Below are 26,402 nucleotides of genomic sequence, written 5' to 3'. Positions count from 1 at the left end.
GTAGGACAATCAAATGAGTCAGGGACACCAGTCACAGCAGGACATTGTTTATTGAGGAAATCACCCAACTTTTATGTAGGGTGGAGGCTAGGCAGGAAACAATCAGCTTAAAGGTCAGCAAGGCATGGGGAGTTAACCCAGGTGAGAGTCCCATAGTACTGACTATATGGCAACCACAAGCTGATGACGTTCACGGAATCCCTGGCTGTGGTTCGATTTATCATTATTAACTTTTGAAACTGCCTTTGAGGCCTTGATCTTGCTCACTCGCCAGTGAGTAAGGAATCAGCCTGAGTTAATTAACGTGTCATTAGTCCCAACATTTAAGGAACAGGAGTGGCTGTTTTAGTGAATGTGTCATTCAAGAATTTTCTTAAACAATGATTTTTAGTAAAATTATTCACTTTTCTGAATCCCTAGGAAAGTGAGATTTTCCTTATATATATTTCCTGTTAGAATTTCCTAAGAGAAGCCCTAGATTTTATTTGAAAGAACCTCCAACTACAAAACATAAAAGATACCAACAATACAAACTCAAGGGTATAAAATATAAGCTTTTTTATTAATTAGAAGCAAAACCTTTTTTTCCCCTTGAAATCCAACTTTATCTGCCTTTTTGAATATATTTTTTTTTTTTATTTTTGAAGACAGAAACCACAAAAAAACCACAGTCTAATGCCTTGAGCTGTCAACTAATACAGGGAATATCTATATCTAAGTGTTCAATAAACATAAATATTTCAAAATCCAAAGAAATATTAGAAATATTTAGATAAATATAAAATAAAATTTTACTATAGACAAACTATAATATTGATGGTGATATAAAGCAAATGAATATTCATAAACTCAGGAGGAGTTTATTATCATTTGTGGAAACTCTTGCTAATGAAGATATATGATGCTCACTATCACAGAGACTTTAGAAATTACAGCATATGTGACCATGATAACATGTAAGAACCCAACAGAACTCATCCAAACACCAAACATACAAACCTAGGGGCATGGTTCAAATGCTATGCATCTTGGAAGAGATAAAAAAAAAATCTATAGAAAAAATGGTTACTAGGAGCCACTCACATCGTTAGCTATATTATGTCCAGTTTAAGAAATATACAATACCATGTTTAAGTTTTATATATGTGTAATATTAATGTTTTATTTCACATGTATTCATGTTTAGAAAGAAAAAAAATGTTTAACTTATGAGAAAATAAATATTGGAAGCAAATGACACACTCACACATCCCATGTGCAGATGACAAAACTCATCATCACATAGAAAACAATTTTCTCCTAAATTAACCTACAATATATCTCAGTAAAATTGTTATGTACCTATATAAATATATCAGAGTAAATTCTACTTTTATGTATCTATAAAGCAATAACTTATAAAACTATAAATAAAAGAAAAAGAGGAAATGGTAAGAGAAGAGGAAAAGAGGAACTACTGGGTAATAAAATGGAGCAAACCATATTCCATGTTTCTATGATTATGTCAAAATGAACCCAAATATTACGTGTAAGTATAATGCAATTATAAAACATTCACATTTTACTTTTAATGAAAAGATAAAACAAATTATGAAGTTCTAAAATTCATTCACAAAATTACACATAATTTTAGCCAAGAAATTTTTCTATTATAAGAGGAAAAGGAGTACATTCATGTATATTGTGAAATTATACTATTATAATAATCATCAAGGAATCACAATAGAAACTAAATACACATTTTGAAAAAAATTATATGGTTAATTGTAATAGAAAATTCTACAAAAATCAAAACAATACCAAATCAATCTCACCAACTAACCTGAACCCTGTCTCAAAATAAAACATAAAAGTACTATGGATATATCTCAGTAGTAAAGTATCCTGAGGTTCAACTTCTAGCAACACAGTAAAAATAAAAGAAGAAAGTAAAATTGAAAATTAACTAGCTCAGGAGGAAGTGAGGTTCCTATAGACCACAGCTGCTCTCCTGCAAGAAAAATGGCATGTGGAGATTTGATCATGATAATGGACCCACCTGTTAATCACCAGCACCAAGAAGATACTGGGCCACAGGCACACACCTGCCAGAGAGTATTTGAGGTATGGGTCAAGGATGCCCTGCAAGGATAAGAAAGGCAGTGAGGGGTCTGTGCCACTGATGTGCTCCCCATCTGGATGGCCAGCAGGACTGAGGGTACACTACCCCACAGGTGGGCTCAGGCCTGCAGAGTCCAGAGACTGTGCAGAGTCCCAGTTAGCTAGCTCCTGTTCCTGCACCAGCCAGTCCCACCTTTCCATCAGCCTTCCTCCCCAGAATCATCATGCCACTGCCCACTTACCATTTCTGGGGTCTCAGGAGCAAGTACTTGTCCCTAGAGATCTTCAACCCCTGCACAGTGGATCAACCTGGGTCTCCAAAGCAGGAGAGTGAAGCCTAGAGCTGAAAGGCAGATATGGTGGGCTCAGCAGAAACAGAGAAACCAGTGGAAACCCATCCCCAATTCTCTGGCAGTTCACACATTGGACAGATCTAAGTGCTCCTGAATGGATGGAGATTCAAACCATGCTTCTTAAGTCTGAGATCAAGGAGACTTGTATGTGACTGACAGTGGATAATACCCAATCCAGAAAAGAATAAGACCAGAATGACAGGTGATTGTGTGCAGCTTAATTTTTTTTTTCTTTGTGGTCTGGGAATTGCACACCTGAGAATCAAGCTGCTGCTATTTGAAGGCAATATTTCCTTCTAGAAATGGGATCTAGCCCTACCAGTAGAACACTTGTATTTAACCTGCTGTAAATGCCATTTCTGTTTATTGATTATATATGCTAGTATATTATTCCTGAATAAAAATGATATAATGGTAATTACTATAAAATGTTATTTAACTTTCCTGCTCTCTGTTCTTGGTAGAAGACAGACTAATCTATGAATGGGAAACAACCCTTTAAAGCATTAATATCAAAGGAAAACAACACCTAAGGCACAAGAGTATTTTAAATATTTCTAGTATTCACACTAATAGCATAAATGGAGTTGGAATTTATGTTAATAACATAACAAAATTTTGAGAATATTATCTTTATGTCACTTATAAAATACTACAAATGAAGTACATGTGCTTTTGAAACTACACCCTCCAGTTTGACTCTTTCCATCATACCTCAGTTCACAGTAGCCACATTTCAGGTTTGAGGGCTATGTATTCCCTGGTATCAGTGACTTAAAGGGCCTGGTATATCTCTTTACATGCTAGTGTTGAGGGATAAAATTCCCTAATAATATTTCTCCTCAAACCCAAAATTAGAAGAAATAATATGCTGAGTGAAAGAAGAAAGCTCCAACCAAAATGTGTCCAAAAGTAGATTATTCTTTCTCACTTCATACTGGCCACAGGTTTTTCACATTGCAGACATCATATAGCAGAAAAAAGAAGGGATTTCAGGTCAGTCAATGTACAGAGGAGTGAGAGTTCTTTGATTTCAGCAAACTCCTCAGGACGAAAGGTGCTCTGTTTGAATGGCTTGGGAATGCTCTGCAATTTCTCTGTCCTTGAGGCCTGGAGACATTTTCTTATTATAATAAACTTTGGTAATTGTGGACTCTGAGAAGCAAGTAAGTTATGTGATGTGCACATGTGCAAAGCTAACTCTACTATGTAACCTTAGTAACTGATATGACCCTGGAATAGATAATAAACTAGATTGGCTTTTCCATAGAAACAACTTGTTGCTCTTCACCATCCTGTGTGCTTGCCTCTTTATTAGCTCTTCCCTTAATCCTTTTAGCTAGACCTCAGTTAACCTTTATAGCTGGAGTGCTGAACAGGGACACTTCTGGATGTGCTGATGGGAAAAGGGTACAGCTTACTGCCTGAAACAGTCTTTGATGTGCATCACTCATTAGCTGGTAATGATCCCACTAGTAAGTTATGGGGAATTCCCTGTCTGATGCTCAATATCATCATAGAGCTGAACTTTATTTGCTTCATAATGCTAAACATACTGTAAGTAATTCTGATCTTGCTGCTTTGCTATCTGAAATAGATTTTTACTGTCCATGGAATCAGAGGAGTGGGTCCTTAAGACCCCCCAAATGGGAATATATTGCATGAGGTAAAATGTTGCATGAGAAGCCAAGGGCTCCTGTACCTGTGTTACATGCTTGGTATTTTTGTCGAGATCCTATTTCAAAAATAGCCTTGACAGAGCTACAAGCTTCTCCAGTAGTCTCTAAGACTGAAGCTTTTTCTCAGCCATCATCTTGCATTCCTACTCTTCTGCCTCTTCCTTTTCCTCCCCCAGTCCAGTCTCATTATCTGAATGTCTCAGGCAGACAACTGAAGAGGAGAAACTTATATTTTGACTGTCTGCACCATTAGATTAAATAATGCTAATCAGTCAGAATGTGAACAGTTGCTTTTTGCTGTGTTTAAAAAATTAAAAAGGATGGTGTCAGAGAGTGGAAAAATAGTAATTTTCACTCTTAATATGATAGAGGTGCTGGATAAGGATTATGCCTTGGTTCCCAATGATTGGAAACCTTTGGTGAAAATGGTTACTTCTCCTGCCCAAAATACAGTGTTTTTACAAGAATACTCTGATTTAGCCTGTGTTCAAGCTGAGGATAATGCTCAAGGCAATGTTAATATTGATTATGATGACGTGATTGGCAAGGGACTAAGAAGGACATTACAAAAACAAGCTCAGTTGCCAACAGCTGCATTGCCAGATTAGAACCTGAGTTTGTAAAGCATGGAGGAGGATTCCAGACACGTGGAATCCTTCCAAGTCCTTTGCTGTAATTAGACAAGTCTCAGGGAAGCCTTTCATTAATTTTCTTAACCAGTAAAGTTATCAAAAGACAAGTAGACAATTTGAAAGCTGCCAATATTCTGACTAAAAAACTGACTTATGTAAATGCCAACCAAGACTGTAAGTAAGTAATAAAATCTATTTGCCATAAAGTGAATACTACACTTTCTGATTTAATAAAGGCATGTCAAAATATTGCAACTGAAACTCATAAAGCATCTTTACTGGCTGATGCTTTAAACTCCTCCATAAACTTTGTTACAATTGTAAAAATCCTGGCCATCTTCAAAAGGACTGTAAGATAAAAAAAAAAGGTTACAAAAACAGTCCAATCAGAAATGTCCAATATGTCATAAAGGATTTCATTGGGTTAATCAATCGAGCAACAAGGCTCCTAGCTCTGCCACACTGTTGACCACTTTCTTCTCCCTACCCAGCCCTGCCACTCCTTCTCATGACTCTCTCAGTTCCCAACACCCTCCCTCCTGCTGCCTACCCTACCCCTCTCACTCCTCTTTCAACAACCAGTGGGGCTACCAGAGCTGTCAACTGGGGTGCCTCAAACTGCCTGCAGACACCATTCTCCTACCAGCTGTGGGTGGAGGATGAGTGTCAGTGGAGCTCCTGTGCTCCCCAACTGAAAGAAAGGGATCCTTTTGCTTCTTTGCAGCCACATTTCCACTCCTTTCACTTTCTCTGAGCCCCTTTATTTTCACCTCTTCTAGCATCCCAGCTTCTCCCACCATAGAGGTGAGAAAAGGGCTCCATAAATAAATCGAGATATATATATATACAGGAAAAAACAAATATACATGCTTGTTTTCTATGGGCCAACCAGATTAATTTAAATGACATGGGGGTGGGGAAACTGTGTCATTTTTAAGGTGTCTTGTGTAACTTGCTCTGTGCTTTGGGGGTTACCTGGAAGTGAACTAAAGGACCCACTTGGAGACTGGGTAAAGCCCTACCCCATTCCTCCACCTGCTTTTCAAAGCAGATGTGGTGTTGTGGGATCTGCCATGCCCCAAAGCTTTAGACATAGCTCTACTTGGCTGTGTATAGGGTCCACCATTTTTCTCTACCCATCTTGACTGTTTTCCTGCCCCTACTCAGCCCCCATTGCTGAATGTTCAGAGAATTTTGAAAACACTGCCTTTCACAAGTGTAGTTTGTTCCCTGGATCTGAGGAGCAAGTGGGCACTATGGAAGACATCTCCCTCATCTCCTCATGCAGTGCAAAAGTCTACATAGTTCTGCTGTTTTTTTTTCCCTGTATGTGTGACCTTTGCTCATTTTTCTTGTGGAGAGGAAGATTCAGGCACACGGGATAACAGCCCTGGAAAGTCCATATATGCCTTTAGCAACATGAGGTGATTCACCCACCCCTGCCTCTACACTGTTCCAGGACCTTTACTAGCAAGAATGGTGGTGGGTATAGCTTTACTGGAGACCCAGAGTGGAGGGGCAGGGATGAGGTTACCCTCAGACAAACACTGATCACAGGTTCTGCCAAAGGCAAACAGTCTTCCAGTTCCCCTCTCCACCCCAAGCTGAGGTCAAGTCACGACAGTGTTAGAGGCATCTAGAAGCACAAGAATACCACTTTGACCTGAGAGGTCAATAGAGCACCGCTCAGGGGCAGACCCAAGCAGATCCTTGCTTACCTGCTTTTCCTCAAATGTACATAGATCTGAGAGAAGGCCAAACTCTCACAACTAGGTGCATGGGGTTGGGAACACTCATGGCTTTGTCTGTTTGTGCCTTTTCCTGTTTGAGGTCTTCTGTCTGTACCCTCTGACTGCACTGGTATATCTGCATCTCTTGATTTTTCACAAATGCTCCATCTTCAGAAGAATTGATGGTGAATACATTAAAGACATTCATACATATATTTTAAAATGTTAAATTTTATGTTATGTGAATCATTTATTAAAAACATAAAATATGATTTCATAAAAATTTAGGGCATGAACTCAAGTTCCTGGATTGTGCATTCTTAGATTTTGAACATCAACACAACCTTCTTTGAGACTTTTCTACACATCTCATGGTGTATGGAACAATAGTTTCAGGCTATGCCTCAACTTGAATCACTCCATCTTATAGAAAAATAATTTGCCATAGCTACTCCATTTTGAGTAATAGTGTCAAGATAGAATGGCTCCACACCTTGCTTGTACCATTAAATCACCACCATCTGCCTGAAACCACCATCAGATACAACTGATAAATAATTTATGTGCATTCACTTACAAAAATAAACCAACTAGTACCTGGACATATGTGGACATTCCAAATCATATCAGGAACACCAGACCCAGACTCCTATCAACTTTACCACATGCAACCCCCTCACCTAACACCCATAAAGGAAACCCCTGAGAATGGACATGGCAGCACCCTGAGCTAATTACCCAGTCACTCACCATGAGACTTGACCAGAATTACCACAGTGTTTGAATTCTGAATCTCAATCCTCAAATTTCACCCTGCCTATGATGACCACACACAGCACACTCCAAGTTAACACTCAAGCTGTCACTCTGACACAGAAACTACCATACATTTGGATTCTTTGCTTTTAAATCTATGCAAAACTTTTTGTTAAAATACTCAACTGACTAACTGGTCAACTGGTGCTATAAATACTCAACTGGTGCTGAGGATTGAACTCAGGGCCTCAGAAATGCTAAGCAAGCACTTCACCACTGAGTCACAACCAAAGCCCCTACTTATTTTTTTAATGTGGGAATTGATATTGTTTAGCAAATGGCTTACAAGTTGAGTAATTTTACAAGTTGTTGGGCAGTTAAGTTTCAGAGACTTTTTTGTTGCCTAGTATTTAAATCTCAGAGCAGAAATAATTATTGCATTCAAATAATTTAATAAATTTCTGAAGCCTGAAAAAGACAAGCAGAGGGCATAAACTGGGTTGGGATAAATACTTCATGTTTTAAAGATACTCTTGCTTATAAAAGAAAATGAATCTCCAAGTAATTGGGGTTTTACTCCCCAAATTGGTTAAAAGTTGTGACATTTTTGAAAGACTATCCTGACGTTGAATGTACTTAAGTCTATCTTAGTAAGAAAAAAAATTAAAGTTTGTGTATGTGAAGGGAAGAAAAAGTCATATTTTAGAAATTGTCCTTAACCTTAATGATAAACTCTAAAATAAGCACATTAATAATTTTTTATAGGAGTCAAATTTCTTCCTGCTCTAACTGGTATATAAAACATCAATAATTTTGCACTTACAATAATAAGATATCATTTCTTAATCTCTCTAGCACTGTCATGGTTTCTTATAAATATTTAGACTGTACTTAATTCTTTAATCAGGAAAAAGGACCAGGGCTTGAAGAAGGGAGAACCCAGCTCTATAGTCCTGGCTGTGTCATTGATGAGCAGTTTAACAGGTGACAATTAGGGAGTTCCTGCTGCCCTTACATCACCTTTGCTTCTTCATCAATGATATGGAAAAAGACTAGATGACTTTCAAAGTCTCTTCCAACTTTAAAACTGTGCATTAGGTGATTATTGTTGGCAGATGTTAAAAGTTTTATCTAAACCATTCTCACTTAGATTGTATTTTACATTTTAGTCATCACCATTCCTTGACAATATGCCTGTATTTTGGCAAAGGGCCACATTTAATCTATAGTGAATACATGAGTTCATAAATCTAAGAGTCTGGGTTTTGTCTTATTTCTATGTTGAAAAAAGGAGCTTGTCCTGGAAATCTCTGGCTTTAATTCACTGATTACAGTATAAATATAAAAGTATTGGTTGAGTCAGAGGTCTCTGCTATAAAATGAGACAAGTTTGAAAATTCAAAAAAAAAATGAAATTAATAATGTATTTGTCACTGACAGTAGCCCAGATGATGAAATTCCTCCTGCTCTCCCCTACTACAGGGCATTTTCCCTAGCAGTCATTTGGGAGTTTTTTTTTTTTTTTTTTTTTTTTTTTAAGTACAAATTCTTTACCACTGAAGATATTTCCAGTGGACAATGATTTCTTCAAGTCAGAACACTGCTGCTTGAAGAAAGAAATTGAGGAAGACCTTAGAAGATGGAAAGATCTCCCATGTTCTTGGATATGCAGAGTTAATATTGTCAAAATGGCCATACTACCAAAAGTGCAATACAGATTTAATGCAATTCCAATTAAAATCCCAGTGATGTACCTTAGAAATAGAGCAAGCAATCATGAAATTCATCTGGAAGAATAAGAAAACCAGAATAGCTAAAGCAATCCTTAGCAGGAAGAATGAAACAGGGGGTATCACAATACCAGAACTTCGACTATACTACAAAGCAATAGTAACAAAAATGGCATGGTATTGGCACCAAAATAGACAGGTAGATCAATGGTACAGAATAGAGGACATGGACACAAACTCAAATAAATACAATTTTCTCATACTAGAAAAAGATGCCAAAGATATGCAATGGAGAAAAGATAGCCTCTTCCACAAATGGTGCTGCAAAAACTGGAAATCCATATGCAACAGAATTAAATTAACCCCTATCTCTCACCCTGCACAAAAATCAATTCACAATGGATCAAGGACCTTGAAATCAGACCAGAGACCCTGCATCTTACAGAAGAAAAAGTTGGTCCAAATCTTCAACTTGTTGGCTTATGATCAGACTTCCTTAACAGGATTTCCATACCACAAGAAATAAAAGCAAGAATCAATAACTGGGACAAATTCAAACTAAATAGCTTTCTTTCAGCAAAGGAAACTATCAGTAATGTGATGAGAGAGCCTACAGAGTGGGAGAATATCTTTGCCACTCATACTTCAGATAGAGCACTAATTTCCAGAATATATAAAGAACTCAAAAAACTCTACACCAAGAACACAAATAACCCAATCAACAAATGGGCTAAGGAAATGAACAGACACTTCACAGAAGAAGATCTACAAGCAATCAACAGATATATGAAAAATGTTCAACATCTCTAGTAATAAGAAATGCAAATCAAAAGTACCCTAAGATTCCATCTCACCCCAATTAGAATGGCGATTATCAAGAACACAAGCAACAATAGGTGTTGGCGAGGATGTGGGGAAAAAGGTACACTCATACATTGCTGGTGGGGTTGCAAATTAGTGCAGCCATTCTGGAAAGCAGTATGGAGATTCCTCAGAAACCTTGGAATGGAATCACCATTTGACCCAGCTCTCCCACTCCTTGGCCTCTACCCAAAGGATTTAAAATCAGCATACTACAGAGATGTAACCACATCAATGTTCATTGCTGCTCAATTCACAATAGCCAGATTGTGGAACCAAGGTAGATGTCCTTCAGTTGATGAATGGATAAAGAAACTGTGGCACGTAGATACAATGGAATATTACTCCACCATGAAGAATGATAAAATTATGGCATTTGCAGGCAAATGGATGAAATTGGAGAATATCATGCTAAGTGAGATAAGCCAATCTCAAAAATCCAAAAGACAAATGATCTCACTGATAAGCAGATGATGACACATAATGGGGGGTGGGATGGGGACAAGAATGGAGGAAGGAGGGTCTGTATAGAGGGAAAAGAGGGGTGGGAGGGGTTGGGGGAGGAAAACAAGAACACTGCTGCTTCTGTACTACTATGGTGGCATATATCAATCTATGCTATCGATACACATTATATAATTACTTTAGGTACAGACTGAGGAGGAAATAAATTAACTCATTATTTCTGTAATTGATAGTAGAAAATACATTCATTAATTATTTTATGTATAATTTATAGGTTCCTTAGGAGAGCTTTGGTAGAAATATATGCTTATTTTTGTGAGAAAATGAGGTAAAAGAAAAATATTTTTCTGGTAAGAAATGGAAGAAATCTTTTCTTATTTTTAAATTTTTAAACAAAGTTTTACAGACTACATTTTGATTCATCATATACAAATGGGTACAACTTTCATTTCTATGGTTGTTTACAATGTAGATTCACACAACTCATGTAATCACACATATACCTAGCATAATACTGTCTGTTTCATTCTACTATCTTTCCCTCCCCCATGTCCTCCTACCACATAAAATGAAGAAATCTTAAGTTAATAGTGACTTTTAATTTTAGCTACATTATCAAATATGAAATGTACCTATTCCTTTTAAATTTTTCATGTTCTTATATTTTTTATTTCCAATTCTTTTTATAGTTACATGATTATGTGGAAAATCTATCTAGTGTACTCTTGAGTATATAATAGCACTACTTCTAGTATATTTGTTTCCTGTTATGCCTAAGGTTTTGTGCTGGCACCAATTTTCTTACATCAGGTGATATTACATTTTTGGAGTTTACATTTTGTAATTCATGGTATCATGAAGAATGAGTACTTAAGTGACAATGTGTTGTTTAATGTTTTCAGGAGCATGTATGATGATGCTGAGTTTCTGATGTGTCTGACAGTGATTATGTAACATCTGGTAAAATTGCCTTTTCTCCCTTTCTAATGGATAGGCAGTGTTCTGATTGGTGCACTGTAAACTTAAGGAAAGGTTGTGTTTCATAGGATTGGTGACAAGGCACTGTTTCCACTTGACATTTAATGGTATTATGTTGGCTCTTGACATGTACTTCAACTTTTTCTCCACCCACATATATAAGTAGTTCCCAAATTGTATTGAAGAAAGAAATTGATTGGTCCTTCCTTTAGAAAGTAGAGATGAGACAAGTGGATAGAAGTTGTAGGGAGGTGAATACTAGATTAATTAGTGTAAAGAAAGTTTTTCAATCAGAATATTCTAACAATCTAAAACACTCTAACTAGTTCTTTGACATTGGACTGAGTTTAGTAGTGCTATGTGACTACTATTCCTACCAGCCTCAGAGGTTGGACAAGTTGAATGTCAGGTCTGATTTCTTGATCAGGGTTTCAAGGCAGATGGGGATTTGGTGTGAAGAAGAAAATGCACCCCCTTCAAATAAAAGTGAATATTTCAGGGCTGGGTTGTGGCTCAGTGGTAAACAGTTTTCCTAGCATGTGTGAAGCACTGGGTTTAATTCTCAGCACCTTATAAATAAAGGTATTGTGTCCATCTACATCTAAAATAATACATTAAAAAATTGAAAAGCTTTGAAAAGAAGTGAATGTTTTTTTCTTTCAAAAGTCCTTAGTCATGATAGGTATTAACAGTATTTACTTTTGATACTCATTATGATTACACATCTGTCCCCAAGAAATACACCTATTAAAGCTATTGATCTTTGTGAATAGTGGCGTTTCCCCCATTGAATGATAAAAACAATAAACAAAAAATGGCCTTTTGTGACCAACTGGAAAGAAGAAACTTATAATAACTGGGAGGTAGAATGAGGCTCTTGTGGCAGAGGCTACTATATGTGGGTAAGATTCTGCCTTTCTCTCTGGCCTTCATCTTGCCCCTTACCCCCTCATGTGGTGTCCCTGTAAATGCTAGTGGACACTACACACCAGGCTTCAATGCACAATAAGCTTTGTAGATGTGGTCACTGGCCATATTGCTCCATCTTTTCACATGCCAAACCCTTCATAAACCCAAGGACCATGACCTGTTCCCACCAATGCTGGAATGCTGGGTTCTTAATAAACAATCATGGCGTTAGCTGTCATGGTTACAGCAGAAAGCAGTGTTGTCATGCTTCTGCATATACTGCAGATTCCCACACTGCAGGCTGCCAACTCATCACCTCCACAAGGCAGGTCCCATCATCACCTATTTCCTCTTACTGATAAAAACACAGCAATGAAAGGAAATGAGCTTATAAAACTTTCAAGTGGTGGGGCTCAGGGTAAAGCTTAGGGACCCCTGAACTCACTGCCCAAATGCTATGGCCTATATCATCCAAAGCAAAAGGTTCCTAAAGATGAAAGTGACTAGAGGTGACAGTGGAATACAGATGATAGGATAGAATGAAGAGGGAGGGTCTGGGCCGAGAACTAACAGACTCATGAGAAAAATCACTGAGGACCCCATGAGAGATCTGGACAGGCAAAGAAAACTTAGAAGAATGTAGGCTCAAGAGAGCTGCATGCTTATCAGGGATGATGGGTTGGCTAGATGGGCAGAAAGGGAATTAAAGGAGAAAGATTCTGGGAAGAAAGGTAGGCTGGCAATGTTTACCCAGAGTACCAAATATTCTGCTTTTTATGGTGTCTATGACTGTGCCCTCATATGAAGGCTGAACTCCACTCTCCTTATTTCCCCTGAAATCAACAAAGCCAAATGCATAAATTGGTTTCAAGTAGATTCTTCTTCAGTCTGGAAGACTTTTGTGGCCATCTTAATCTGATTTTGTAAAGTGCATAGTTCAAAGCCACATTACTTAAGTCTCATGTCTTAATATCTGGGTATACTGAAATTTTGGTTTGCTTCTCTATCTCAGACTCAGATGCACACACACACACACACACACACACACACACACACACACACATAAACACAACTTACTGTCGAATGTTAAAAGTATCTTCAGGTTTCCTTGAAATAACTCCTTCAAAGTCCTATTCTACTTCAGTGCTGTGATTTTTTTCTTTCACCAGGTGGTCAATCAGCAACCTCATTCTTTGTAAAGAGAGTAAATATACTTTACAGGCCTCTGTTCCCAATACAGACCTGAGAAAAGAAAGCACAAATCTTTGAAGACACTCTCAGCTTCATTGGTGACCATCAAGTTTGAACATCCCATCAAACTACACCCCAGACAAAAAAGTCATTGGCTTCTCAGTGACCAAGCCTGCATGAATAAGAAAGTCCACATTTCACAAAGATTTCTCAAAAGACATGTGGTCAGGGATAGAGTAGGAGGATAGAGTAGCAGGATCTGCTACCAGAAAAGAGATTTTTCCAAAAGGAAGTACTTCAGAAGATTACATGTGTGATGTGTGTGTGTGTGTGTGTGTGTGTGTGTGTGTGTATATATATATGAATATAGATCTCAAAACCACATGTATGTTGTAAATTATACACGAAATAAATTTAAAAACTCATATGTAATCTCAGCAACTCAATTTAGTAGGTTGAGTCAGAAAAGTGGCATTTTTTTATTAATTGCAATTTCAACATCAGCCTTAGCCCCAAGAATTTTGTGTCCAAGGAAAATGGTTGTTTATGCACACCCTAGTACCGGCTGTTGCCAACAAAAGTGACCTGTTAATGTTATTACTACAAGAAAATTTCTGTTCCTACCACTTAAGGCTTGCCTCCAGGAGGAGTTCAGCACGGGATTAGTAGTTTTAGAATAGTGAGGCTGACAACACCAGTTTTTGCCCTTTAAAATGTTAATATGAATACATTATTTTTGAAAATCAAAACCAAAACCAAAGCAAAGAAAAAATAAAACAAAGTGAGCCTTAGAAACTTAATAAGGCCCTGAGAAAACTAGCAAGTCCCTGTTTCAAACAATAAAATGTGCTGCAGATGTGGCTCAGTGGTTAGGCACCCCTGGGGTCATTTCCTTGTACCAAAATAAATAAACAAGAAGGGAAAAGAGAGGGATAAATGAACATACTGCTGAAAAAATAACAGTGTATGGCATTTATCTGAATTTTGATTCAAGCATACTATTAAACAGAAAGGTACAATAGTAAGTAAAATGCAAAAAATGAAGCATTCTTATGCTTTAGTATTACATGTTTAAATGGTTAAACATGCAGTCCAGAAATACTGAACACTGCTGTATATGGAAATGTATCTCATCATGCTTTCATGAATGTTTAAAAGTTTTCTTGATAAAAAATAAAATAAACTTAGAAGCAGCTCAGGACACAGCAGTCCTACAGAAAGTTTGGTGCAGGGCATCCTGGGAGGGTTGACTATTCTATGATCCCAAATAAAGCAGAAGTGAGCATGGTTCAAGTAATGAATGTGGACTCAGAAGGCCTGGGTTCTACTCTGGTCATGTTCTTCCTAGATGAGTGACCTTGGATGGAGACACAGCCCACTGAATCTTAGTCCTTGGTGTATGCATGGGAACATACCATCCAGCCCACATATTTGAAAGGTGCTGTGAATCATGAACACTGATATTCTAAGTGCTAGCAATAATATAAACTCCTGTGTAAGCCTATGGTGACAGAGAAGTCACAAAAGGATTTTTGCTGGCTTGATTGGAAGAAAGACAGCTCAATCATTCCACAGAAACAGTCCCTTTCCAGTAAACATGCGAAAACTCCAAGGACAATGCAGATGATGTGTATGGGAAAGGGCACAGTTGGCTGGCAAAGGTCAAATGCAAAGGTCAGCCAAATAGCACTTCAGTCAATTAATTGGCTTCTGCTCCTCACTGCTTACCAAGATGAGCCCAAATGAGACTTTCAGAAGAGAAGAGAAGTGAACATTAAGGCATGCCTCTGAGACCTTCTCTTCTGAAAAAAAAATATTTACTTCAACCAAGGAAAGACATCATGAACCCACAGTTCACCACCTCAGAAAGAGCACTGTGAGTAGGCCAAAGTGACTGACAGAGCTTTCAAGTCAGACTCTGGGAGCTCCATCAGGGGTCCTCCACTGAACAAGGAATGTCCCACCTGAATATCTCATCTATAAGCTGGAAAACAACACCACAGAAAGAGTAATCTGGAGGGTATTATGTGAACACATGAGGGTGCTGGAATCATCCCTAGACATAGAGAATGTGCTCAAGGTCAGAGCTGTCACATGCACTAAGTGATTATGTAACAGGTACCTACCCTTGTATTAGGTCAGGAGGTAAATGATAATGTCACTCAGTCCTTTTTCTAGGGATGCTGCTCTTGAAAACTTTTTATGGGGCAAAATAGACTTCTAGGTAGATACCATCATATCAGGAATAAAGAAGGTTATTTAAGAAAAGCATCAATCCATAAGAGCACAAAATGATCTTAAACACTGCGCTCCAAATACATGAAGAAAAAAATGATAAAAATAAAGAGAAAACCTATAATTTCAGTAGCTTGGGAGGCTGAGGCAGTAGGATCATGATTCAAAGCCAGCCTCAGCAATAGCAAGGTGCTAAGCAACTCAGTGAGATCCTGTCTCTAAATAAAATGCAAAATTGGGCTGAGAATGTGGTTCAGTTCAATCCCCAGTGCCAAAAAGAAAAAGGAGGAAAAATAACATAATTATTTTTTGAGATCTCAACAATCCAATCAATTAAAAAGTAAACAGAAAATTTGTAAGGATACAGATTTTAACATTTACAAACTTGACCTAATTTAATTTATGGAACATTCCACCAAAACAACAGGACAATTTTTATTGATTTCCAGGGTACAAGGAAGAACACTTTCACGACAAAACCTTAGTCTAATCCACAAAACTCTCAATAAAATTAAAAGGATTCTAATTATACAAACTATATGCTCTGACCACAATAAAATATATTTAGAAAATGCAACTGTAATATCACTAGAGATCCTATGAATGTTTAGAATACAGAAATAAAAAAAAAAGATTACAAAAACTTTCGGCCTGCCGGGGACCAGCCCTAGCAGCAGAGTCCAGGGGTCCTTGATGGCCTGAAATGTAAAAGCCCCAAAAGATTAGGCGGCGCAGCGTCGGCGATGGACAGCAACCACACAGACTCAGGTCAGTGTTAGGTTGCTGACAAGTTTATTGAATTCACCAGCAATTTTTATACCCTTTACAAACTTACTAAGAATAAAGGAGGGAGTTTCAAGGGCATAGATAACAGAAGAAGGATTTGGGCATTTAGCCAACAGGCGCCATCTGGTAATATCTTATCTTACTTGACATTTTCCCACAATGAAATATCCTTGACTCGAAACTTACAAAAGCAAGTTGTTGTATACTACTTGTTTTTCCTTGAAGTTTAACTTTTATTTGATTTCTTACTGCTAAGATTAATTATAACTTCTAGTAATTTGTTATTAATTTTTCATGACTATAATTACATGTCTATGCTATGTTAAATCATATTATACTATTAAGAACCAAGTTATTGTCTTTAGAGTAAAAAATCTTCATCTAAAAGAACTAAAACTTTTCTTTTGAACTAAATATAATGTATTTCTGTGGGAGGCTCATTACTTTGTAGAAGAAACCAGATGTAATAAATATGTTGATCACTGAAGCTAAGAGAATCACTTATATGCAACTAGATGTCTGGGAATCTTGTAAAAGTTAGCAAAAACATCACAAGACATATTGCTTCAGAATGTCCACCATTCCCTATAGGAATATTAGTGCTTTGTGTAAACAAATGAACTTTATTTTACTGGAATTGAGTTAACTCATATGAACTGTTTGTGTTCCCATCATCCTTCAACCGAAGAACTTTATTAAACATGATTAATCCGCGTAATATTGTGAGTTCTGGTGAAAAACAAAAAAGGAAGAGAGATTAACACTCTGAGGAAGGGGCTCCAGCTTTACTCAACTTACGACGAGTCCTTGCTATCGTCTTCCAGGGAAGGCCTTGGCAGCACCCAACTTATGACGAGTCCTTGCTATCATCCTCCAGAGGAAGATTACCAACCTCTGGCATGGGTCTTTATGCGCCAGGCACACTTCCCTGGCATGAGTTTTATGTGCTAGGCGCCCCCGCATCGGCCTATAAATTCATTGACATTGATAAAATAAACACGTTTCCTAAAAGACTAGAAATATAAAATCTTACATGACAGAGAGATAACCTGAACAGACCTGTATCTATTAAAGAATTTGAGTTGACTGAAATACTTCTATTAAGGCTAGGTTCAAGTGGGATTAGTTTTTTTAAATTTATTTTTTTTATTATAGTGCAAATTAAACCCAGTGCATGACACATGGTAGACAAGTGCTGTACCATTTAGCTTCATCCCTAGCAGTTTTTAATTTGAGAGAAGTTCTCACTAAATTGCTGAGTTTGGCCTTGAACTTGCGGTCTCCTGTTCTTAGCCTCCAGGGTAACTGAGATTACAGATGTGCACCAATGTGCCCAGGTTTTCTTAACTATAAACAAATATACTTCAAGAAGACATGTGCAAAACCTCTAAAAATCAACAAATTGATTTTGGCAATATAAAATATGGATAGTACATCTTGACCAAGTGAGAGTTTTCCTAGGAATGTAAAGATGGATCAGTCTTTTAAAATCAATAATTTTCTAGTAGATGCAAAACAAAGCATTGGACACAATTTGATACAACTCATAATGAAAACTCATCACACTATAAATAAAAGGAAAGTTCTGGAAATTTTATCAAGTTTTATAAAGAAAAGTAAATAAAACCAGACTCTGAAGGAAAAGAAAGCTATGTCCAGCATCAACACAACTGTCTATGTATAATATTCTAATAAAAGCTCATACAAGGAAGAAATCACTTTAATGTAATATGGAATACAATATCTACAGGAAGATCAACTGTATCCATTCAAGAAAGGAGGGAAAGTAAAGACATGAAAATTTTTTATTAGCCACTTCAAACATAGAAATAAAACCTCAGTGAGAAACTAATCCATATGCATCAGAAAAAAGAAATAGTCTGGTGAAAAGGCAGAGAAACCAGATCACTTTACATATGTTGCTGGGAATGTAAAATTATACAGCACCTTTAAAAATACTTTGACACTTTCTTAAACAACTCCACATGGGTTCCAGCAGTGGTTCACTTTGGCATTCATCCGAAGGAAATGGAAACAGCTCCACAAATATCCCAATATAAATATGCCACAGCTAGATTGATAAGCACCCACCAAACTGGAAATATCTTCATGAATTTTTGATGTTGGCCAATGAAGGGCTGTTTGTCCATGCCACAGAGTACACCTGAGCAATAACATGGAAGAACCTACTGACAGACACAGCAACCTGCTTGGAGAATGTTGCTGGGTAAAAAGAGTCAATTCACAAAACTTACACAAGGTGTAATTCATTAACACACATTGTTGAATACCTGGCATTATAGGCATGCATCACTGTATACAGATTTTACAAATAATTTAAGGAGAAAATAATAAATTCTTTGCAAGGGATGCTTATGATATAAATCTAAATCTTGAATGATAATCTGCATGTGAAGAGTCATACATTGTGGGGGCACCTGGCTCTCCTTGCAGTGATTGACAGAGTTCCACTCAAGGATGACTGCAGAGTCTCATCCTAAAAGGATTGTAGCCAGATGTATGCCTCCCTAGCTTGGATGTTATTCTGTGGAGTTTTCCTAATAATATATTACTCACTTCAGTCTGAGGATCTTGCTAGAGGTGATGGGAATAATTCTACAAATTTCCAGAAAAACATCACGGAGACAAAACACATGTTGAAACCCTGTGATGTTAACCTCACTACAGGAGAATGTTTTTATTATGTTAAAAATCAAGCACTGCATTTACTGGCACAGCCAGAACCTGTTGGGGCACAGAAACTTATAGATAACAATGTTTCCCCAAGTTCTAAGCACAAAGCACCTCCCACAGTAGCTACTAGATATGGACTAGCTTATTTAATCGATGGCAAGCCCTGGTACCCCCCTAAAGGCAAGACCTTAGAAAATGTAGATATAGATCTCCCCCTGTCTCCTACAGGGTGGTTTAATCCATATGATGGTTTTGTTTATGTGTGGTGGTAAAGTAAAAGAATAAGGTTTCACAACATTCCTTCCTTCCTACAAAGAATATGTCACCCCTATAATAAACGTTGGTACATAATAACCATTGGGACGGCTGCCCTCCTGTAGCCCTTAACTCAGCAATTTAGATATTAACCAGAAGGACCTAGTAGAGATGGTCACATGACATTATTTGTCTATCACTTTACTGCAAAAGTAATAAGAATAATCTTAGGTTACATAGAGTTTAGATAATAAGGAAATAAACATTGTATTAGCTCACTGACATAGATATTCTTAAAATAATTGTGATTAAGTAAGGATAATCTGTAAGGTTACTGTTTTCTCATAATATTTCATTAAAAAAATTTCTGCCTATGCTTTGGAAACTTCTTTGATTTTATTAATCATAAGCCTGTTATCATAGCCTGAAGAGAAATGTATATAAACCCATCCTTCCCCAGAATAAAGTGGGATTGATTGCACCAGAACTAGAGTCTGTGTCTTTCATTCTCCATCCATCACCGACGCTGTCTCCCCATGCCCTGTTTACCAGTGTGGAACCCATGGACTCCTGCTAGGGCTGGACCCCAGCAATATATGGAAAAAAAGCAGAAGCATGCACACATGCCAGTACATGTAACTCTGGTGAATCTGACTAGGTTTAAACTGGAGCACACTGAGTCCAACTTACCAATTGTGCCAGTACACTAGTTAGGCAAGATGGTTTACCACTAGGAGAGATGGAGTGAAGTATACATTTCTGATTTATTTCTTATAACTGCACGTAAATTTTTACCTACTCCAAAATAAAATATTAAAAAAAAACAAATAATATGGTTATCAAATGTTTAAAAATATTGGAGTTTTAAGTCCAAGAAAAATATATTTTAAACATAAAAATATAGCATTATAACTTTATTCTTTCATTTTATCTGTTTCCAAAATATTCCTTAATAATTAGAATATTTTTATTGATTAAAGATTAAAACAATTAAATGGACAAATTCGGCAGATAAAAGTTGTACAAAAAAATTAAAAATTAATGTCATTGCAAAAATCACTTTAAATCAATTGCACTTCTATATTGTAAGAACAACAACCAAAAATATTGTTTATTAATATTATTATTTCAAAGGATGAAATCCAGGGACACTCACAAACTCAGTCTCCTTTAATTGTATTTTAAATTTTCCAGACTGGCTTTACTTATGTCATCATCCTCCTGAGTAGCTGGGAATGCAGGAATGGCTCTTTGTACTCAGCAGAAATTGAATTTTAAAATAGCACCATTTACGACAGATATCAAAAAGTTTGAGTACTTATGAATAAGTTTCACAACCCATCAAAGAAACATTAATATAAAAACCTGAGGGAGATTTAGAATGGTGTAGGCAATAAGGACAGGATGGCAAAGGAGGAAGCCAAAGGCAGGGCAGACAGTGAGAGAACACAGAGCGTATGCCAATAAGGCCAAATTTCTAGCTGACAAATGTGCCCATGGACATGAGCAGAGACCCAACAGAAAGACTAAAATAGATATGTGGGCATGGGAATTGGAAGCAACAATAAATAAAAGAGAGCCTGGAGTCAGAAGAGATAGATAAAGGAGGAGGACCTAAAGCCTTTGAAAAGAACAAGTCAGCACTTTCCTATAGGATTCCAGGCTCTGACTCTGGGGCCCCTTCTCTTCAGAGGGATCTGTTACTTTACTACCTTTGCTACTGTAAAAAACATACTGCTTGCGTGCTATCTTCCTGTCCTATTCAATGCAAAAAAAAAAACAAAAAAAAAAAAAAAACTAAACATTTTTGACCAAAATTACTCAGTGGCTGGGTTTTGGAGAGCTTTGTTAGCATGTATGAGTTACTGGGTTAGATCCCAAGCACAATATACATTAAAAAATAAATAAATAAATAAAAGATCTTAAAAATTAATCCAAGACCTATACCTGGAAAACTGTGCACATAAAACAATACTAAGAGAAATTTAAATGACTTAAATAAACTGAGTGATATGTCATGGTCATATATGAAAAGATTCATATCATATATGAAAAAATTCAATACTTTTTTAAAATCTCAATTATTTCTTACACTGAGTTATTAATTTATTGTATCTGTAAACATAACCCCAGCAAGTCTTGTGGAAAAACTGAATCTAAAATGGAGTAAAAGAGTGGAGTATAGAAGAGTCAAACCAGCAGAAAGAAGTTGGAGGAACAGCACTACCCAGTTCCAAGCTTATTGCAGAACTCAGCAAACATCACACTGTGTAAGTAAAATGAGACCAGGTGAAGACAGAAGACACAAGCAAACTCACACCTAAGTGGTCAAGCAAGTTTTGACAAACATGCCATGTCAATGAGAAAAGGAGAATCTTTTCCACAAATGGTGCAGAAAAATTTTGTGACCATATGTAAAAAATAAATAAATAAATAAATAAAAATAATTTCAAGCTCTGCCTTAAACAGTATGAGCAACTAAGGGGGAATGATCATAGATCTAAATGTAAGTATTAAAATCATAAAATCTTCAGAAACAAGAGATAAAACTCATCATGACCTGAGTTTTGGTTGACTTCTTATGTAAAATACAAAGCACTAAAGAAAAGGAGAACTGGATGTACCTCAGAGGTACAACACGTATTCAGTATGCTTAAGACCTTGAGCTCAATCCCCAGTACAAGAAAAAGACACTAAGAATAAATGAAAGGACTGATCATGCACATGGACTGGTGAAAACTTGGAACAGTTGTAACTTTAATATGATATTGGGAATGTAATGTGTTTATCTCTTTGGAAAGAGTTTGGCAGATTCTTAAAGTGTACACCTACATCATGGTCAACATATTCCACTTCTGGGCATCAACCAAGAGAAATTCAAATACAGTTCTGCATGTATGTTCTGCATGTATAGCAGAGGTGAATAAGTGAATGGATAAACAGATAAAAATATACACAAAAAAATAATCAGTACTGAAAAGGAAGAAAACAATACACAGATGATGTGATAGTCTAAATTCTACTTCAAGATAGACAAGAACATGAAAAATGTATGATTATATAATGTATTAGAATTTTATAGTGAGAAAAGGCACAGTAGCAGTTTCTTGAAAACAAGGAAGTAATAAGGGGGAAGCAAGAAACTTCTGGGGGAAATGAATACATTTATTATCCTGGAAGGGCCTGAAAATTCCTTAGGACACAATCTAAATGCATGCAAGTTTTTATAAATAAATTATACCAGAGTAAAGTATATGGAAAAGCCCAATAAGTCATATATTAAAAGTTTAAATTTACCTTGCAAGCACAAGGCCCTGGGTTCGATCCCAGCACCAAAAAAAAAAAAAAAAAAAAAAAAAAAGTTTAAATTTAGAAACAATGGGGCCAACAAATTAAGACTTGAGTAGGAAGATAACCATAAGAACAAAACAAACATTTTTAAATAACAAATGATATCTATATACAAACAAGCCACTGTGAGCAATAGAGCATGTTAAAATGTAATAATATATAGCAACATTGTCAAGACAGATCCTGGAACACCAGAGTTTTTTCTAGGGTACCACAAATTCAAAGCTATTTTATTGTAAAAGCCAAGTGTTATTTGCCTTTTTCATTCTGGTTCTCCCAAGAGTGTATAGTTGAATTTCCCACAGGTTACATGACAAAAGATGAACTTAAAATATAGAAAGAGGGGAATCCAGCTGTATTCTAATTTCAAGATTTGCAGAAATTTACAACAATACTACTATTCTTTCCACTAATTTCTTTGGTGATCAACAAATATTTTACTAAAAATACTATGTATGTTAATATGTAATGTGTACACATTATCTTATGTGAATATAGTATTTTCCAAATTCTCATTTTTAGTTCACAACAGGGCAAATAATTATAGAAAACCTAATATAAATGAAAACTGATTTGATTGTTCAGTGTTGGGGAGAGTTATTAATTTACAATCAAAAACCTCTTAGGCAGTCCCCTTGAGGGGAACAACTTCCCTGTTAATGTCTGGCCAGACACCCTATGGGAGGGTCTCCACATTCTGGAGGGAAGACCTTCCACATGTTGACTGCAGGTGTGGCTGCTACATATAATGCCTGGGCTATAAAAAGCTCAGCACAGATTTTCAGACTCAACCTTTAGAATCATGCACAGCATCTTACTATGAATGCTGCACAAACCAACATATGAATTACATTGTTTGTATCTTGGCTGTTTTCATCTGATTTTTGTATGTGTTCATTTCTAATGTGTTTTATATGAATATTATTCTACAACAGTTTGGAATTGTTTAAAGATTGTACTTCACCTTGGAACCATGGAGAAACACTGAACTACATATCTATTATTTTTTTTCCTTTTTTTTTTTTTTTTTTTTTTTTTCAGGACTGGGGATCGTACATATCTTTCAATAATAGCAATTGGTATGTTCCCTAAAGAAAAATGTTAAGACTAGAAATTATCTCTACTTAATTAACAACAATGAAGAGGACTGCCTCCCTCTATATACTATTTCTAATATAAATATCAATGCAATCACACTTACAATGGGAATTGGCAATGGCAATGAGAACCATGCATACGCTTTTCAGTGAAGAAATTGTCCATGGTTTCAGATGAATTGATTTCATTAAGTTCATCTTTGCTATGTACTGGAAATTAGAAAAAATGATGAACACTTACAAAAATGATATTTTAAGCAAAAAATTTCATCACAACAAAATAAGTAAGAGGGGAAGGAAAGAAGGACAAGACCCACTGAATGACCTGGAAAGCAAATCTCACTGGGTGCTTTAGGTGAAAGACTTGACTTCCTACATTCATCTCCTTTCTCAAACAGGTTTATTCTTGATTTGGATCAGCTACATATCCATAAAAAATGATGAGGATCATCCTATAAAGGGACCCATGACTAGCATAAGCCCTGAGTTTCACCCTTGATTTCCTGCTAATTAATTGCAAGGCTGCCAGGCATGGTGGCACAAGCCTGTAATCCCAGCAGCTTGAGAGGCTAAGGCAGAATGGAAAGTTCAAAGCCAGCCTCAGCAACTTAATGAAGGCTTAAGAAACTCAACAAGACCTTGTCCCTATAAAATATAAAAAATGACTGGGGATGTGGCTTAGTTGTTAAGCACCTCTGAGTTCAATCACTGGTACCAAAAAACAAGCACAAACATGCATACAAACTAATTGCAAGACCATTCAGAAAATTGCTCAATTTCTCAGTACTTTCATTTTTTCACCCATAATATGCACGTAACATTTTCTTCACGTTTTTTGAGTGAAGGAGTGATGACAAAACCAGACCTGGTTGTGAAATAAAATTACAATAATGTTATGGTCAGAGTCCAGTGCCTGGGGAAAGGGTCAATTACCCTCCCCTCTCTCAGCCTTTCTCCAGGAAGTCAAATTGACCAATACATAATTGCCCTAAGAGTCTAACTAGTTTCTCCTGAAATGTAATAGATGTCTGTGAGAGGAGCTGTATCTTCTTTCCTCTTCTGTGAGCACACTTTATGTTAGAGACACTGCATGATGCCTTCAGTCACATAGATTAGGTTTTTTTTTTTTTTTTAAAGAAGAAAAAGCTCTAATGATAGGATGAGTCTAACATGACATCAAATAATATATAATTATTGTGAGAAACTGTGGATAAGGGCTTAGAATTTTGGATGCTAATCTTCTCTGGGACCTCTGGCATAAAATAAACTTTGGTTTCTCCTAACGTCTGAGTGCCATCTTGCCGTTTTCTCAACAAAGTGTGATGGAAAATCATACTTCTACAAGAATGCTCCCAAAGAAAAACAGAGAGACGTGCACCTTGTAGAAGGGAGGGAAAACTAGTCAAGCACTATCCTCCCAGTAAATCTTTTCTTAATAACAATGCACCCGAAGGAAAGGGGCGGATACTGAATACACAGCTCTGGACTTTGACCTTCCCCCAGTGCAAAATAGTCCTAAATGGATGCAAAGAAAATTATCAAAACTCTGGGAAACAATGAATCTCAGAGGAAAAAAAAAAAAGCAATGGGGAAGATTTTAGTACTCTTCCCTCAAGATCTGAACTCCTATCTCCCCAGATTACAATAAATATTAACCATTTTACAGCATGTCCACATTCTCCAATACTATAAAACCCAGATTTTTTCTGTAAACCGCAGTCCATCTCCATACTCAGAAAATGGGCCCTCCTGTGCCTGATTGAATTTGCTTAAAAATAAAGCAAAGCTTGCTGATCTGAGGTTTTATTTCCGTCCCCTGTGTCTGTCACTTGTGGGCCATGAGCTTACAATCATCATCCCTGTGCTTTCCCAAGTTCACCAAATAAGAAATGGCTGCAATACAGTATAAACCACGTTTCCCAGAGTTCCTCCCCTGGGATGGTATAGCTTTCATTCATCAGGCTCAAAGGAGATCCAGAAATATAGAGTTTAAGCATGGCTTACCTCACTCAGGTCTTGTCCAGAAGATCTTGGGACAGTGACAAACTCAACCACAGCATAGCCTGAGAGCGAAGAGTCACAGAGAGCAAGGGTGGCCTGAAGTGCACAGGACCTTATCCATCCTGTCCAGGAAGAGCTCTTTGGCACAAGTTCTGCTGCCCTACAGCAGACCTCTCACCTTGAAGCTGAACAAAATCACTCTATCCATGTGAACGCTGAAAGCTTGCAGCCACTCAAGCAGTACTGAAGTCACAGAAGGAGCCATCACCACCCACCCAGCGCCACTCGTACCTGTGCTGACAGCGCCGCCTAGCGACGCCACTGGGTAGAGCCACTGCCCCAGCATAGTGTGCATGCCTACCCTCCCTCCTGGGAAATCACTGGCACTCTGGGAATCAGAGTGGGGGCCTTGCCATTCCTGCTGGACCTGGGACAGCCCAGGTGGAAGGGTGCTTTTGTGAAATTCCAGCTGTATCTGAGTTAAACCCAGCCAATGTCAGGGTCCCAAAGGATTGGATGGTGGCCCAGGGGCCCCCAGTGTACATTTTTTTTTTGTTCTTGGGGTCAAAGGTCTTGGTAAAATAGAATAAACTCTGGTG

The 26,402-nt window shown here is 37.2% G+C and overlaps 1 long non-coding RNA gene across 4 annotated transcripts; it reads right to left on the bottom strand.

Moving 5' to 3' along the window:
• Positions 1–1,256: 1,256 nt before the first annotated feature.
• Positions 1,257–26,060, bottom strand: LOC306652573. Of its 4 annotated transcripts, none has more exons than XR_013761475.1 (4): positions 25,916–26,060; positions 23,907–24,012; positions 13,271–13,435; positions 1,257–2,443 (listed from the first exon to the last, which is right to left on the bottom strand). It is a non-coding gene; the product is annotated as an uncharacterized lncRNA (long non-coding RNA). The 4 variants fall into 4 exon arrangements; XR_013761477.1 differs by lacking the exon at positions 25,916–26,060 and adding an exon at positions 25,807–25,827; XR_013761476.1 differs by lacking the exon at positions 13,271–13,435.
• Positions 26,061–26,402: the final 342 nt, after the last annotated feature.

This window comes from Sciurus vulgaris, assembly GCF_902686455.1.
Source record: "Sciurus vulgaris genome assembly, contig: HiC_scaffold_292_arrow_ctg1, whole genome shotgun sequence".
Classification (NCBI taxonomy): Eukaryota; Metazoa; Chordata; class Mammalia; order Rodentia; family Sciuridae; genus Sciurus; species Sciurus vulgaris.
This window is presented reverse-complemented; position numbering and strand designations above follow the sequence as displayed.